Source organism: Gossypium hirsutum, chromosome D12, assembly GCF_007990345.1.
Source record: "Gossypium hirsutum isolate 1008001.06 chromosome D12, Gossypium_hirsutum_v2.1, whole genome shotgun sequence".
Classification (NCBI taxonomy): Eukaryota; Viridiplantae; Streptophyta; class Magnoliopsida; order Malvales; family Malvaceae; genus Gossypium; species Gossypium hirsutum.
The window spans coordinates 9,675,549-9,694,977 of NC_053448.1; the positions used below are offsets into that span (position 1 = coordinate 9,675,549).

General features: G+C 34.6%; 1 pseudogene; it reads right to left on the minus strand.

Moving 5' to 3' along the window:
- Positions 1–745: 745 nt before the first annotated feature.
- Positions 746–19,429, minus strand: part of LOC107917497 (ABC transporter C family member 12-like) — a 44,333-nt pseudogene continuing 25,649 nt past the window's right edge.

Below are 19,429 nucleotides of genomic sequence, written 5' to 3' on the forward strand. Positions count from 1 at the left end.
TAAAAAAATAGTAGCTAGTTGTACGATTGCACCCAATCATCATATAATCACCTCATAAACTTTTACTTCACCTACCATGCTTTTTTGTATGAGATGGGATAATGATATCTGCTCCGAATCTCGAGAATTAAAACTAAAACGGGCATGTGCAAATTTGATACAACCAATGCAATGATGGAATCACAAATTAAGCTATAATCTAATTTTGGATGATCTTTCGATACCCTTGTTCAAACGCAAATATGTGGGTTGTTATATTTGTAAATTTTCCACATATGTTTCTTTCGTATATAGGCTACTCAAATCAGTTACATGCATACCTAGTCATATTTAATGCATTTACATACATAACCGTTAGCATTGACTCTATGATATTGAAATTTTAATGACTATAATGTTGTAATCCTCAGTTCTTCTCTTCATAACATCTTTTGATGGAAAAAGTAGTCTAAATGTGAGCTCACCATTGTCATCAATTGGACGATAATTCAAATCAAATAGTTCATGAGCATATACGGGAAATTCATGGCCACAAGTGTGGACACCTAACATCCAACAATAGCTTAGCAATATATATGTACAATGATTGTGACTCATTCGGATAGAAACTATTGGTTCGTCTTTCAACTTAAGATTATTGGCAACTACAGCTTTAACATCAACTTCTTTCTAGGCTTGGGATTTGGCTTTAGTGAAGTCACTGAAGTCATCATATGTGATTTTCCCAATCTCCAAAATCAAATATTTAAAGATCATTTAGAGAAGAAGTGAGGCTAACGAGTAGGGCAGACTGTGCATCAGCAATCCAATGGGGTGAAGCTTGCCCTCTCTTCTGACCATCTAACTACATGGCATGTTCCTTACTGAACCTTTTTTCCTCACCTTCAAGAACTAAACTACGTAAGTATTCGGCATTTGCAGGCCCTAAACACTAAACCATTTTTGAGAATGCGCTTTCTCTGTTAACTAGCAATTCCTTTTGTAACACCCCTAACCCGTCTCCGTCGCCGAATTAGGGTTACGAGGCATTACGAAACCAAGCTCACATAAACATAACTTTAATATCTAATTCCAAATGCAAGTCCAATTCATGAACATATATAATCAAATTCAAGCATGGAAGTTAAACTCTTTTCGCATTGCTATTTACACAATAGGATTCAAAATTATCCAAAACATTATCAAGCCTATACATGCCATAAGATCGAGTTCAAATATTTAACAAAATACCAAAAGAAGTTGATAGTGTGATGGGCGGTGCTGATGATCCCCGAGCTCGTAACGCGTCTCCAAAAAAAAAATCTATAAAAACGAATGAACGAAAGCAAACAAAGTAAACTTTTATAGCTTAGTAAGTCTACAGCATATCTAAAATACATATAAAAGAATCATATAATTCTTTAAGTAAATTTATTGAAATTACAATCATCAAATATGATTACTAATCAAACACTACTTTATTGAGTCATTTTGTTTAAGTCTAAAAGGATGTATATTTATCTAATACACATAAACGGACAAATGTATGTACATTATATGCATATAATCAAGTTACTAGCATAATCCTTAACAGCATATACTGATTTCTAGAGTACTTATTGTTCGCACTTCATCGAATCCATTTAAATACAACTATTCAACTACATATATCAAAAGCCAAATTTTTATGCTTATCATCTATAAATTCCGAATGCACATATGCACCTATACCCATCTATGCCGAATGCATAGATACATGCACTTATTTTCACCTATGCCGAATGCATACACATAAATATATCCACCTATGCCGAATGCAACATATATATATATACATATCTATCAATTGCTTAGACCAAATATATGTATATATATATGCTCATCAAGTTAATATGACTAAAATCATGTGATTGAACATTTATGTATACATCGATTTCATATAATCAAAATCATAGAGGTATCAATTGTATATTATCACATGCTTTAAACGGATTCACCGGCATTTAGCCTGCTAGGTTTTAAAACCTGATTCAATACACCGGCTCTTAGCCTGCTAGACTTATAGTCCGAAATGTGTCACTGGCATTAAGCCTGCTAGACTTATAGTCTGAAATGTGTCACCGGCATTAAGCCTGCTAGACTTATAGTCTGAATAATTTCACCGGCATTAAGCCTGCTAGACGTAAAGTCTGATTTATGTCACTAACGATAAACCGAATGATACTGAGCTTTAACAAAAGAATCTCAATTCATAGGAGTTGTATATCATAATGGTATATAGAATTCACATAAAAATTCAGCTCAATAATTTATAAACTATATCCTTAACCCACATCGGTATAAAAAGTTCAGTCATCAAATTCAACTCAATATCTAAATTATACATCCGAATATATATATATATATATATATATAACTTAACACATTGAAGCATACTATTAATATCGTACTTTCGAACACATTAAGATAATCCAAGCTAATAATTTCATCTCTTCAACCCCGTTCAAGAACCTTTACAAGAACATACATACCTAATCGAATCTCCCTTTTTCATATATAAGTTTCATACTTAAATTTATCACAAGAACATATACATGCATAGTTGCATAGTCGAACCCCTTATAAACTTGTATAAATGGCATACCTAAGTTCAATACGAGAACATATAGATGTAGATTTGCATAATATATATATAATTCACTCATACTTTTAATTATTTCAACTATCATATTTTTAATTATAATTCATCCAAAAACAGCTCATATACTTATTTATATACTGATTTTATGACATTAAATAGCTAATAGACTTACCTCGGATATCAGCAAACACGATCGACTATTCGATTACCTTCGACTTCCCCCGATCCAAATTCGTTTTCTTCGTTCCTTGATCTAAACATAGTCAAATTTAACCTTTTTATTCATCAAAACATTCATTTGAGTCCAACAATACATAAATGGGAAAATTACCATTTTGCCCCTAACATTTTTCACTTTTTGCAATTTAGTCCTTTTTGCACAAAACACAAAATACACAAAATTTGCCCATAACACACAAGGGCCGAATATTCATGGTTCTCATACAAGTCCACACATTGCATTTATTTCACATTTTAGTCCCTCAAAAATTTATTTTCACAATTTAGCCCTAAATACTCAAATTCATCAAAAATACCAATACAAAACATGTTAATCTAAGACATATCTTCCATTATTCATCATCAAACATCCCAAAACACAAATATTCATCAATGGCATAATTCAAAATATTCATCAATTCACAAAATTAAGACATGGGTTTTGAAGTATTCAAAGCAACGATCTCAAAAACGTAAAAATCATCAAAAACCGAAGCAAAAACATACCTTAATCAAGCAAAATAAGGGCCGAACCTAGCTTGCTATTCTTTTCTTCTTTTTCTTTTGTATATTCGGCAATGAGAAAGACAACATGCATGGCTTTTTTTTTATTTTTAAGTTTTATTATTTTCAATATATTATATCATTGTTATTTTACTTTTATAATTAATATATATATAATATATATAATAGCCATCATTGCCGTCCACTACCATTAATATTGGCTAAATTTCAACATGAAACCTCCAAATTATAAAGATAAAAATAATTAAGCACTTTCATACTTAGCCATCAAATTTTTATTTTATGCGATTAAGCCCTTTAATTAAATCGGACACTTAAACAACGAAATTAAAACACGAAAATTTCACACCATCGAATGCACACAAAATAAACACACAAAATAATATTAAAATATTTTTCTGATTCAGATTTGTGGTCCCGAAACCACTATTCTGATTAGTGTCAAAACCGGGTTGTTACAACTCTCCCCCCCTTAGGGATTTTCGTCCCCGAAAATCTTACCGGTGAATAGGTTTGGATAACGCTCCTTCATTGTATCCTCTGACTCCCAAGTTGCTTCTTCAACTCCGTGTTTATGCCACAATACTTTAACTAACGGAATTTTCTTATTTCGTAATTCCTTGATCTCACGAGCCAGAATGCTAATCGGTTCTTCTTCATATGACATATCAGGGTTAATTTCAATCTCCGTCGGACAAATCACATGTGAAGGATCAGATCGGTATCTACGGAGCATCGAAACATGAAATACATTGTGAATCTTTTCTAACTCAGGTGGTAACATCAATCTATAAGCAACCGGTCCGACACGTTCTATAATCTCATACGGTCCAATGAATCTTGGACTCAATTTGCCTTTACGACCGAATCTGAGTACTTTCTTCCACGGTGAGACTTTCAAAAACACTTTATCGCCGATCTGAAATTCTATATCTTTTCTTCTCAAATCCGCATAAGATTTCTGACGATCTGATGCTGATTTCAGGCTGTCCCGAATCACTTTCACTTTCTGTTCGGTCTCTTTAATCAAATCAACCCCGTGTATCCTATTTTCACTGAGCTCGGTCCAATACAGTGGTGTACGACATTTACGACCGTACAAAGCCTCATAAGGTGCCATTTTAATACTAGATTGAAAGCTGTTATTATAAGCAAATTCAATCAAAGGTAAATATCGTTCCCACGTACCTTCAAACTCGAGAATGCAACATCTCAACATGTCCTCAAGTATCTGTATAATTCGCTCCGATTGACCATCTGTTTGCGGATGGAAAGCTGTGCTAAAATGTAGTTTCGTACCTAAAGCATCTTGTAATTTCTTCCAAAACCGCGATGTAAATCTCGGGTCTCTGTCCGAAATAATAGAAATAGGCACTCCGTGCAATTTTACAATCTGAGAAATGTACAATTCAGCAAGTTTATCAAGCGAATAATCAATACGAATCGGAATAAAGTGAGCCGATTTTGTCAATCTATCAACAACAACCCAAATTGCATCTTTCTTGCTGGGTGTTAACGGTAAACCGGATACAAAATCCATCGTAACTCTGTCCCATTTCCATTCAGGTATCATGATCGGCTGCAGCAATCCAGAAGGTACCTGATGCTCGGCTTTTACTTGCTGACATATTAAACATTTCGAAACAAAGTCAGAAATGTCTCGTTTCATTCCATGCCACCAATAGTGTTGTTTCAGATCATTATACATTTTCGTGCTACCCGGATGAACAGAAAATCGACTATTATGGGCTTCATTCAAAATCATCTGAATTAACTCTGGATTTTTCGGAACACATAATCGGTTTCTGAATCTCAAACAATCCTCAGTATCAACTAGAAACTCTGAATCAACATTTAAGTCACACTGAGTTCGTTTTGCAATTAAATCATCATCGGCTTTTTGAGCTTCACAAATCTGTTGAACAAATAACGGTTTTGCTTTCAACTCAGCTACTATCGCACCATCATCAGACATAACCATATGTGCATTCATTGCACGCAAAGCAAACAGTGATTTTCGACTTAGGGCATCAGCAACAACATTAGCCTTTCCCGGATGATAGTCAATCACGAGCTCGTAATCTTTCAACAATTCTAACCATCGACGCTGTCTCAAATTCAGATCTTTCTGAGTCATCAAATATTTCAAGCTTTTATGATCGGAATAAACATGACATCTTTCGCCAAACAGATAGTGACGCCATATTTTTAACGCAAATACAATAGCGGCCAATTCCAGATCATGCGTCGGATAGTTCTTTTCATGCGGCTTTAACTGTCTCGAGGCATAGGCTACAACTTTGCCTTCCTGCATCAATACATAGCCCAAACCATTTAAAGATGCATCACTATAGATAACAAACTCTTTACCCGATTCGGGTTGAACTAGGACTGGAGCTTTGGTTAAAAGAGCTTTCAACTGATCGAAACTTTTCTGGCACTTTTCTGAGCACTCAAACTTAACGTCTTTTTGTAGTAGCCTTGTCATCGGGGTCGCAATCATAGAGAACCCTTTCACAAAACGTCTATAATAGCCAGCGAGCCCCAGAAAGCTTCGAACTTCCGAAACATTCCTCGGAGGTTTCCAATCAAGTATAGCTGAAATTTTACTCGGATCAACCCAAATACCCGATGCTGATACAACATGGCCCAGAAAACTGACTTCACGTAACCAGAACTCACATTTACTAAACTTTTCATACAACTGCTTATCTCGCAAAGTTTGTAACACAAGTCTCAGATGTTCAGCATGCTCATTTTCATCTCGAGAGTAGATCAAAATGTCATCAATAAATACTACCACAAACCGATCCAGATACTTCCTAAAGATCCGATTCATCAAATCCATGAAAATAGCAGGTGCATTAGTAAGTCCAAAAGGCATAACAAGAAACTCATAATGTCCGTACCTCGTTCGGAAAGCAGTCTTTGGCACATCAGAGTCTTTAACTCGCAACTGATAGTAGCCTGATCTCAGATCTATCTTTGAAAACACAGTAGCCCCTTTCAACTGATCGAACAAATCATCAATCCGTGGTAACGGATACTTATTCTTTATAGTCACTTTATTGAGTTGCCGGTAATCAATGCACATTCTCATCGTTCCGTCTTTCTTTCTCACAAATAGAACTGGTGCACCCCAAGGAGAGAAACTCGGTCGTGCAAAACCTTTATCAGTCAGCTCTTGCAACTGTACTTTCAATTCTTTTAATTCGGTCGGTGCCATACGGTACGGAGCTATCGATATGGGAGTCGTTCCTGGTACTAACTCAATACCAAACTCTACCTCTCGAATAGGTGGCAAACCCGGTAATTCTTCGGGAAACACGTCTAAATACTCACACACTACTGGTACAGATTCAATCTTCTTTTCGGTCACTTTACTATCAAGAACAAATGCAAGGTAAGCTTCACAACCCCTTCTCACATACTTCTGAGCCGACATCGAGGATATTATTGCTGATAAACCATTCAGATCATTAGATTCGATCCGAATAATCTCATCATTCTGACACCGTAGATCAATAGTTTTCCGTTTGCAGTTTACAATAGCATCATGCAGAGTTAACCAATCCATACCCAGAATTATATCGAACTCGTCGAATGGTAACAACATCAAATCAGCTGGAAAACATAAATCTCGAATCATCAACAGACAATTCTTGCACACTTTGTCAACCAAAACACACCGGCCCAGGGGGTTCGATACTTTAATTACAAACTCAGTAGACTCAACAGGCAAAGTCTTACTGAATACTAAAGTCTCACACACATAAGAATGAGTCGAACAAGGATCAATCAATGCAATAACATTAGTATCATAAAGAGTGAAAGTACCAGTAATAACATCTGGAGAAGAAGCCTCCTCTCGAGCACGGATGGCATAAGCTCTGGCAGGTGCACGGGCCTCAGATCGAATTGCTGTGTCCCTGGTTCCTCTCTGACTACCACTTACATTACTCAATTGTCTCGGCGGTCTACCTCGGACTGGCACATTACTCGGTCTGGTATCCTGCACAGTGTTTTGCTCAGCTACCATCGGACACTCTCGAATGAAATGATCTTTTGAACCACACTTGAAGCAAGACCGATCATGGAATCTGCAATCCCCAGGATGCCATTTCCCACAATGCTTGCACTCTGATCTATTTTGTCGAACACTACCAACGCTAGCAACTGAAGTAGCTCGTGAACTCACAGGGGGTCGATCTCGATCATACTTAGGAAACCCTGCAGTAGCTTTAGATTGGCTATGATCCGCTCTGAATTTCCTTGAGGTCGACTGAAATGATTTACTGAATGATCTTTTATGAGAATCTCGAGCTTCATAGTCAGCTTTCCTCTTCTCTTTCCCGAGCTCCTCAGCTTTACAAGCTCGTTCAACAAGTACTACGAACTCTTTTATCTCAAGTATACCAACTAACAGTTTAATATCTTCATCCAGCCCATCTTCAAATCTTCTACACATGATAGCTTCAGTTGAAACACACTCTCGAGCATATCTACTAAGTCTCACAAATTTCCGTTCATATTCTGTCACTGTCATACGACCCTGTTTCAGTTCAAGAAATTCCTTACGTTTCTGATCAATAAATCTCTGGCTGATGTATTTCTTACGAAACTCAGTCTGAAAGAATTCCCAGGTCACTCGCTCTTTCGGAACCACCGATACTAGTGTATTCCACCAGTGATATGCAGTGTCCCGTAGCAAGGATATGGCACATTTCAAGCACTCATCAGGGGTGCAAGACAACTCATCAAACACTCGAATAGTATTATCAAGCCAGAATTCAGCTCGCTCAGCATCATCATCATCAGTAGCTCTGAACTCTTCGGCCCCGTGTTTTCGAATTTTGTCAACCGGAGGCTTAAGTAATCTCATCGGATCACTTACTTAGGGTATAACAGGAATCGAAGATGGATTAGTCGGGGGTGGAGGTTGTTGTGTAACCGGATTAGTTCGGACATAATGAGTAAACCAGTCATTCATCATTTGGTAGAAGGCTTGTTTAGCCTCTCCCTCCTGGTTACTCGAGATTGGTCGAGAATCTACTGGCTCTGTCCCTTGCGCGGGAGCAGGCGCTATACTCTCAACATCATCAGCTACGGCTCGTTCGGGATCCATTACTATACGGAAACACATTTTTAGACGTCAGCAGTCATCACACTATCTCGATATAAAAATATGGCATGTATAGCTAGACTCATACACGCTACGCTAGTTCCGAGAATCGACTAAACCGTAGCTCCGATACCAATAAAATGTAACACCCCTAACCCGTCTCCGTCGCCGAATCAGGGTTACGAGGCATTACGAAACCAAGCTCACATAAACATAACTTTAATATCTAATTCCAAATGCAAGTCCAATTCATGAACATATATAATCAAATTCAAGCATGGAAGTTAAACTCTTTTCGCATTGCTATTTACACAATAGGATTCAAAATTATCCAAAACATTATCAAGCCTATACATGCCATAAGATCGAGTTCAAATATTTAACAAAATACCAAAAGAAGTCGATAGTGTGATGGGCGGTGCTGATGATCCCCGAGCTCGTAACGCGTCTCCAAAAAAAATCTATAAAAACGAATGAACGAAAGCAAACAAAGTAAGCTTTTATAGCTTAGTAAGTCTACAGCATATCTAAAATACATATAAAAGAATCATATAATTCTTTAAGTAAATTTATTGAAATTACAATCATCAAATATGATTACTAATCAAACACTACTTTATTGAGTCATTTTGTTTAAGTCTAAAAGGATGTATATTTATCTAATACACATAAACGGACAAATGTATGTACATTATATGCATATAATCAAGTTACTAGCATAATCCTTAACAGCATATACTGATTTCTAGAGTACTTATTGTTCGCACTTCATCGAATCCATTTAAATACAACTATTCAACTACATATATCAAAAGCCAAATTTTTATGCTTATCATCCATAAATGCCGAATGCACATATGCACCTATACCCATCTATGCCGAATGCATAGATACATGCACTTATTTTCACCTATGCCGAATGCATACACATAAATATATCCACCTATGCCGAATGCAACATATATATATATATACATATCTATCAATTGCTTAGACCAAATATATGTATATATATATGCTCATCAAGTTAATATGACTAAAATCATGTGATTGAACATTTATGTATACATCGATTTCATATAATCAAAATCATAGAGGTATCAATTGTATATTATCACATGCTTTAAACGGATTCACCAGCATTTAGCCTGCTAGGTTTTAAAACCTGATTCAATACACCGGCTCTTAGCCTGCTAGACTTATAGTCCGAAATGTGTCACCGGCATTAAGCCTGCTAGACTTATAGTCTGAAATGTGTCACCGGCATTAAGCCTGCTAGACTTATAGTCTGAATAATTTCACCGGCATTAAGCCTGCTAGACGTAAAGTCTGAATTATGTCACTAACGATAAACCGAATGATACTGAGCTTTAACAAAAGAATCTCAATTCATAGGAGTTGTATATCATAATGGTATATAGAATTCACATAAAAATTCAGCTCAATAATTTATAAACTATATCCTTAACCCACATCGGTATAAAAAGTTCAGTCATCAAATTCAACTCAATATCTAAATTATACATCCGAATATATATATATATATATAACTTAACACATTGAAGCATACTATTAATATCGTACTTTCGAACACATTAAGATAATCCAAGCTAATAATTTCATCTCTTCAACCCCGTTCAAGAACCTTTACAAGAACATACATACCTAATCGAATCTCCCTTTTTCATATATAAGTTTCATACTTAAATTTATCACAAGAACATATACATGCATAGTTGCATAGTCGAACCCCTTATAAACTTGTATAAATGGCATACCTAAGTTCAATACGAGAACATATAGATGTAGATTTGCATAATATATATATAATTCACTCATACTTTTAATTATTTCAACTATCATATTTTTAATTATAATTCATCCAAAAACAGCTCATATACTTATTTATATACTGATTTTATGACATTAAATAGCTAATAGACTTACCTCGGATATCAGCAAACACGATCGACTATTCGATTACCTTCGACTTCCCCCGATCCAAATTCGTTTTCTTCGTTCCTTGATCTAAACATAGTCAAATTTAACCTTTTTATTCATCAAAACATTCATTTGAGTCCAACAATACATAAATGGGAAAATTACCATTTTGCCCCTAACATTTTTCACTTTTTGCAATTTAGTCCTTTTTGCACAAAACACAAAATACACAAAATTTTCCCATAACACACAAGGGCCGAATATTCATGGTTCTCATACAAGTCCACACATTGCATTTATTTCACATTTTAGTCCCTCAAAAATTTATTTTCACAATTTAGCCCTAAATACTCAAATTCATCAAAAATACCAATACAAAACATGTTAATCTAAGACATATCTTCCATTATTCATCATCAAACATCCCAAAACACAAATATTCATCAATGGCATAATTCAAAATATTCATCAATTCACAAAATTAAGACATGGGTTTTGAAGTATTCAAAGCAACGATCTCAAAAACGTAAAAATCATCAAAAACCGAAGCAAAAACATACCTTAATCAAGCAAAATAAGGGCCGAACCTAGCTTGCTATTCTTTTCTTCTTTTTCTTTTGTATATTCGGCAATGAGAAAGACAACATGCATGGCTTTTTTTTATTTTTAAGTTTTATTATTTTCAATACATTATATCATTGTTATTTTACTTTTATAATCAATATATATATATAATATATAATAGCCATCATTGCCGTCCACTACCATTAATATTGGCTAAATTTCAACATGAAACCTCCAAATTATAAAGATAAAAATAATTAAGCACTTTCATACTTAGCCATCAAATTTTTATTTTATGCGATTAAGCCCTTTAATTAAATCGGACACTTAAACAACGAAATTAAAACACGAAAATTTCACACCATCGAATGCACACAAAATAAACACACAAAATAATATTAAAATATTTTTCTGATTCAGATTTGTGGTCCCGAAACCACTATTCTGATTAGGGTCAAAACCGGGTTGTTACACCTTTGGAGTATTGTGTTCTAGAACCTGAAAAAGCAACATCAGAAGTTATCTAGTCACCAGTAATGAGTATCTTCGTTTTTATTCCCTAATCCAAAGGCAACTTAATCAAGTACAATAAAGTATATAGTTGGTAAATATTTGCCAAGTCACTCTGAGAATGGAGTCAATCTTGCCTTGAAGATATCATACAGCTACAAGCAATCTATTAAATGAGATCGAAATTTTGCAAAAAGGAAAAGAAGCTAGAAATTTGAAGGAATAACACAAGTGAGAAGGAGCATCTGACCAGCATCAAGTACAAGAATCCGATCATAGTTAATGATGGTATTTAGTCTGTGAGCAATAATCAGGATGGTGCAAGATTAGAATTCTTCACGAATGGTTTTCTGGATAAAAGCATCAGTCTTAACATCCACTACCGCAGTTGCTTCATCAAGAACCGAAATCTTTAACCTTCGCAACAATGCTCGAGCAAGACACAAAAATTGTCTTTGCCCAACACTAAAATTCTCCCCACCCTCCAAAACCTTGAGGCAGACGATGATAATATTATTTCAACAGTTGACTTCTTGCTTTGATTAATTTATACATAATTTTCTTCATTCACAAAAGGTTATACATATTAAAGTTTACTTTAAATACCATTCAAAGCTTAATAGACATAGAGTTCAAGCAAATATTTTCAAAAACACATGATTTCCTTTTTATTTTTGACTATTTTTCTATTTAATACCTCTGCATCCACACCGAAAGAGTTCCTCAAGATGACATCCTTCAAATGTGCCCTTTCTAAAGCCTCCCAAAGGTCATCATCATTGTGCTCATTAAATGGATCCAAGTTTAATCGCACAGTTCCTGGATAAATTAAAAATGACCATTAAGATGAGAAACTTTAATGTTGGATGATATTCTCTAGCAAATATTGTGCCATAAAGCACAATAATTTAAAACATAAAACGAGAACTAGGCCGAGAACACTCAAGAGTTACAATCATTACCGAAAAAAAACAGGGGATTGTGGTATGATACAAAAAACCTTTTGCACGCCAGTCAGTCCAAATCTGGCAAGATCACAACCATCAATCAAGATTCTTCCTTTTTCCAGCTCTACAATTCAAAACAAAGCATTCAACATGCTGGATTTCCCTGCACCAGTTCTTCTAACTATCCCTAGCTTCTCACTTGGAGAAATAATAAAGGACAATCCACACAAGATCGGTGGAAGTTGAGGTTTATAACGTAGGACAACATCATCAAAGTGAATTGACCCAGATGATGACCAACCAGATGGAGGACTGTGGCTCTCAATTACGTCTAGAGCCTCTAGAGGCAAATTGATATATGTACCCACACGTTCCACAGCATTCAAGATGTTCTCAGCTTTGCTTGCTTGTCTTAAAACAACAATCAATAGCCTAGTGATATTTAGTGTATAATTGAGAAGTAGACCCATTGTTGATGCAAATGCTGTCTTGTTTTTTTCTCTTCCATTTTGCAGAACAGTGACGGTTGCTGTTAACCAAATAATGAGGCCTCCTAGAGTTTCTAATCTTATAGCCAGCCAATGATTTGAACTAGTTTTTGCCAGTATGAATCTGATATTATTATCCATGGACCTCCCGATAACATTGGCAATCCGATCATAAGCTTTGTATGTACGAATGGATGAGAAGCCATCGAATGCTTCTCTAAATTGTGTATAAACAGGTGATCTGGTAATAGAATCTAAGCGTTTTACTTCACGAGATATGCTCGGCAAAAGCAAATGGTTATTGAAATTTGTGAAGAGAATATCTGTGCTAAAAGAAAGATAATAATCAGTAAAGAATACTTAAATGTCACAAAACTAAGGTAGAATACTTGCTTATATACATACTGAACTAGGAAAATAAAATGGCATTTACAGATCACAAATTGAGTGAAAATTATGATGCTGGAAAGAAGTCTCAACTTTCAACCTATGTTATCTGGACATTCATTTTCCCAAAGTACCAGCGTCCAAAAAATACTCAAACATGGTATGAGGTCTAGTCCTCCAAATATATGGAAAAATTTAGAAAAAAATTAAGCATAGACATATACAGGGAACACACCCCTGAGTCTAGGTAATATAGATATCTAGTAATTAGAAAGTATTTTTTCTTAAATTTCCACATGTAACTAACAATTATGGAGAATACCTGATAATATAGATAGGCTGCATAAAACAAGATGAGAAGTGGCATGATGGCCCAAAATGAAAATATGCTCACGATGCTTATGAGTGTAAAAGTTGAAAGAAGTTGCCACGACTGATTCAAAAACATATCCATAGAAGTGACAACTAAAATATGTGAAACCCATATATTTTGGGATATATTTTAAAGTTATTTAGGTAGATAAATCTTAGAATAAATCATTTGAGATATTCTAAGAATATTTTATTTTATCTTTTAGTAGTTTATTAGAATAAGGGAATTATTTTCCTTATCTTTTAGTACTTTATTAAAATAAGGGAATTATTATCCCAATTAGGGTAGGACTCTTTTCTCTATTTAAATTCAGTTGTTTAGTTAATAAATATAGAACAGTTTTATTAAATGCTCTCTTAAAAACTTTCATGGCATCTGAGCTAGGTTATCTCTAGTAGTATCATGGTTAAAATAGCCTTCATTGGAGATAAAAGATCCAGCAATCAAACAAAGGAAGAAAGTTTTACCTTTGAAACAACTAATGAAAATTATGAGGGCCAAAGTTCTCTAGAAGGGTCTCCAGCATCTACATAAGCTTTTTCAATCACCATAATTTTGGATGAATTCTTATCTTCCTAACTCATCCAATAATCCTTCTTCCTCCTTTGCCCAATCAGGTACTGATTTTTCTATTTTTTTAGTGCCAAGCCTTGTAAAGCAAACACGTAGATCGTTGATTCTGAAGCTAGTGATCACATGACTATTAGTCATTTTCTTTTTCAACTTACACACCTTGTGCAAGAAACAAAAAAATCAAAGTAGTAGATGGGTCTTTCTCGGGAATAGCCGGGAAAGACACTATTAAAATTTCGCCTTCCTTGGTTTACATGATGTTTTACATGTGCCAAATCTAGCTTGTAATCTCATATCGGTTAATAAATTATCCCAGTCCCTGAATTGTCATGTTATATTTGACTCCTCTATGTGTAAACTTAGGACATAGTCTCTGGTAAGATGATTCGCAATGTTAAAGAATCTGGTGGAATTTACTTTCTTGACGACGACCATCTAAGTCAACCAACAACTACTTTATGTTTAAATTCTACTTCTAGTTTTGATAAGGTTATGATTTGGCATTATAGGCTTGGACATCCTAATTTTTACTATTTAATATATTTTTTACCTGATCTATTTAAAAATAAAGGTCCTTCATATCATTGTGAATTTTGTGAATTGGATAAACATCATCGATCATTCTTCCCACCTCAAAAATGTAAAGCTTCCAAACCTTTTTCGTTAATTCATAGTGATGTTTGGGGACCTTCAAGAGTCTCAAATTTTTCAAGAAAACGTTGGTTTGTCACATTTATTGATGATACTCGCATTTGTTAGGTGTTTTCATTAAAGATAAGTCTGAAGTAAAAAAATGTGTTCCAGTGTTTTTATGCTATGGTGAAAACACAATTTGGTCTGAGAATAGAAGTACTTCGGAGTGACAATGGTGGGGAAATTTTTAGTGACCAAATAGGTGTTTTCTTAACCAAACATGGTATAGTCCACCAAAGCTCTTGTACAAATACACCACAACAAATTGGGGTTACAAAAGAAAAAAACCAACATCTTTTGGAAGCAACTAGAGCCTTGATGTTCACTAGTCAGGTACCACATTATCTTTGGGGTGAATCCATGTTAACAGTTACATATCTTATTAATAAAATGCCTAGTAAAACTCTAAACTATAGAACTCATTTCAATCTCTTTAAAGATAACTTTCCTAACTCTAAATTGATCATATATTTACCCCTCCGAGTTTTTGGGTGTAGTGTTTTTGTTCATCTTCACAACCAAGGTAAACTAGATCCTAGAGCAAAAAAATGCGTCTTTATTAGTTATGCTTCTAGTAAAAAGGGTTACAAATGTTACGATCCAATTGATAGGAAGATTATTGTTACCATGGATGTCACATTTGTTTACACGCAATCTTACTTTGATTCTAATCTTCAGGGAGGGAATTATAGTAAGGAAGATTCTATAATTGATCAAGAAAACACTAAGAATATACAACATAGGGATTCTAATAATGGGGAGGTGAATTTATGATTAACACAAAATTAATGATGTTAATGTTGTTAATGAAAAGGAGTCGAAGGTGCAGATCTGATCATGAGAATAAAGAACAAATAAATGAGTTAATTGTTTACTCAAGAAGAAATCAAAATCAAGAAGTGAAATCACCAGATTCATCACCAAGAATCCGACCCACAAGATCTTGTCAAAAGTCCAGGTAAAGCTCATAATCCAACCAATGAATTTTCTGATTTAGATATTTCAATTGCTAAAAGAAAAGGTGTTAGAAATGTTGTCAAATATCCCATGTCTAACTTTGTATCCTATAAAGCCTTGTCTTCAACATTCTCAACCTTTGTTTCGTGTCTTGATATTGTGAAAATACCCAAAATTTGAAATATGTTTTACAAGTTCCTGAGTGGAAGGAGGCTATTTAGAAGAGATGCGCGTTCTTGAAAAACAGGTACATGAGAAACAGTGGAATTACCTGTAGAGAGAAAACTGTGGGCTGTACATGTGTGTTCACACCAAATTCAAACCGGATGGATCTTTAGATAGATACAAAGCCCGACTAGTGGCTAAAGGTACATTCAAACATACGGGATAGTTTATCTTGAAACATTTGCTCCAGTAGCCAAATTAAATTCTGTTAGAGTTCTTTTATCAATTGCTATTAATCTTGGTCCTTACAGAAACTAGATGTGAAGAATGCTTTCCTAAATGGGAAACTTGAAGAATAAGTTTACATGGATCCTCTTCAGGTTTTGAAGAAAATTTGGAACTGAGTATGTAAGCTCAAGAATCTTGTATGTTAAGTGTCTCCTCGAGCTGGTTTGATGGTTACTCAGTTGTTAAAAACAAGGTTCACAAGGAAAGCTATAACATTTTATCGACCCAAAATGTACAATATATATTCGAGCTCATCTCAAATGTGGGATAAGCTAAGAGATAGCATGAGTTGAATAAGATTGGTTATACTTTTGGAATGGAGTTGTCGAAAAAAGTTTGTTCTCCAAAAAATAGGATGATCTTAAGGCTGGATATTGGTTACGAACATACTAATTGATCCAAATGTAAAATTTGGAAATAAAGAAAGTCGATTAGTTGATAAAAGACAGTACCAAAGATATCAGTAAGTTATTTACTTATCACATACAAGGCCAGACATAGCTTTTGCAGTGAGCTTAGTGAGTCAATTATCACTCTCCAATGGAGGAACATGAAGAACAGTGTTCTGATTTGAGATACTGAGAGTTCACTTGGAAAGGGCTTTTCTTCAAGAATCTAAACAAAGAGGAATTGAAGCTTATACAGATGCAGACTGGGTAGGCTCAATAAAGATAGAAGACTACATAGATCGTAATTGTTGAAACTGGATAGGCGAAGCAAAAACAAAATGTGTAGCAAAAAGAGTGCAGGGCTGAGTTAGACAATGCTCAAGAATTATGAAATGTGGTAAAAGAATATGGAAGCTGCGATAACAATAACGTGATAGCAAAGCTGTCATTAGTATGCTCACCCCGTCCAGCATGATAGAACTAAACATGTTGAGATGATAGACAGTTTATCAATGGAGATGAAGAAGGCATGTGCATGCCGTTTGTTCTTCAAACAATAGATTGAGGTGTGTTGAAATATGTGAAACGCATATTTTGAGACATTTTAAAGTTATTTAGGTAGATAAATCTTATTTAGGTAGATAAATATTAGAATAAATCATTTGGGATATTCTAAGAATATTTATTTATCTTTAGTAGTTTATTAGAATAGGGAATTATTTCCTTACTTTTAGTACTTAGTAGATAGTGAATTATTTTCCCTATTAGTTAATGAGTCTTTCTCTATTTAAATCAGTTGTTTAATTAATAAAATATAGGACGTTATTAAATGCCTCTTGAAACTTTCAGCACTTCAATCTATATCACTAATCTCTTGAAAACCTATTGATTACTCGCCCAATTGGATTAGTCTGGGAAAAACACATTGGAGCTCTTAGGATGAAATTTAGCATCATATCATGCATCTTCTGGCTGCACCGAGACTTGGAAGTAATAGCCAAACGAGTTGTCAGATACAGTTACTGAATCCTTAAAATGTAAGTAACTCATTGTAATAAGCACTAAATAAAAGAAACAGCTATTGCTTATGAATCATTTTTTGGTTCTGGCAGAAGACAGACAGACAAGGAAAATGCCTAACATGTTATATTGTTTAGCTTATGCTTATCTACTTCTAGGAATTCTCTGCCTGCAGCTTGGCATTTTACAGTATAAAAGTGTATCTACAAAAATTACTGCTCATTTTAAAAGTACTTGTTTGAATAATCATATTGAAAGCTAAGCATTGCTTAGCTTCTTATAAGGTAAGCAGAAGTAATAAATAGATTCATACAACACCTGTTTATGCAGATAAAGAGCTAACCTGACTAAATCCTAGAAGCGCATAAATGAGAACGTAAAATTCAGGCTTATAACTCTTTGAAGCACTTTTATCTGTCCAAAAAGCGTAACCACATGCTGCTTAAAATTCTAAGAACTTCAGTTGAAAAGTAGAATGTTAAAAAGTATCACAACCACCCATAGGCCTCCTATAGCATCCTTATACCTGCAAACAGTAAAAGAAAAAATAGGTTCTAAGCCCATCTCAAGTTGAATTGATGTGAAGTGCAGTTGATTTACATGTGAATTATGTTAAGCATCTAACCTCAAACTATTGTCAATAGGTGGAGAGACTCGACACAAACAAAAAATAGGAAATTATTAGTTAATTGATGAGAGATAACACCATGGAACATTGTATCATTTTGGTACCTTAATAGGGCCTACACATGGACAACCTCATATCTTTTATTTTTAGGAAACCTGTGTTAAGATTTTTTTTCTTTATTGTGTCATTTTATGTAATCTCTTATTTTCAGTATCTGATTCTTTTTCCTTTATTAGGATTTGATTAGATTTCATAAAATACAGAGCGCATTCTCTTAGCCTTTTTCTCTCTATTTCTTTAATAAGATGGAAGCAATTATTAAAATCAAAGTTAATATGAAAAGCATGAGTTTTAGTGTACTAATGAGTATAGGGTGTTATCCTATATACCTCATAAGAACATTCCAGCTGACCAGACCTGTTTCCCTTTCTTCTGCTTTACAAGTGTAGCTCTCATGCTTTTCATCCTGTTTGCAGCATTTGCATCTTTTAGAATTCATTTATCTTATTCTCAACCATCTTATTGGAATTTGGTTCTAAGTTTTCCATGTCTATGCATTTTCATCTCCCTTCTCTTCTCGTTTTTCCATTTTCCCAGCATTTCCATCAACTTCTGAAATATCCTTCCTTTTCTGGAGACTTCCTCAAAGGTACCCTCTTCTTTACTTACACCATTAGAGACAAGAAGGATGTAGTCTACATGTGGAAGAAAATGCATCTGGTTTGTGACAAGTATTCTGGTTTTTCCTTGTAATTCTTCCTTGATACACCTGTAGAAAACCTGCAAATGACTTCAGATTAGACCATATAGCATAACCACAAGAAATCTATTTTGAGATCAACGAAGGTTGAAAATACATTAGAAAGAAACAGGAATTGTGGAAAGAATATACGAGAATATTTGGGCTTATGTTCTTTGGGTTTCCTGCTGTCATTTTCATTTATGACTTTGGAGCTATTTTAAGCCAAATTTATTCAAAAGCTTCCTCATCCTTTCTGGAAAGAAGTTATGTGATCTTAG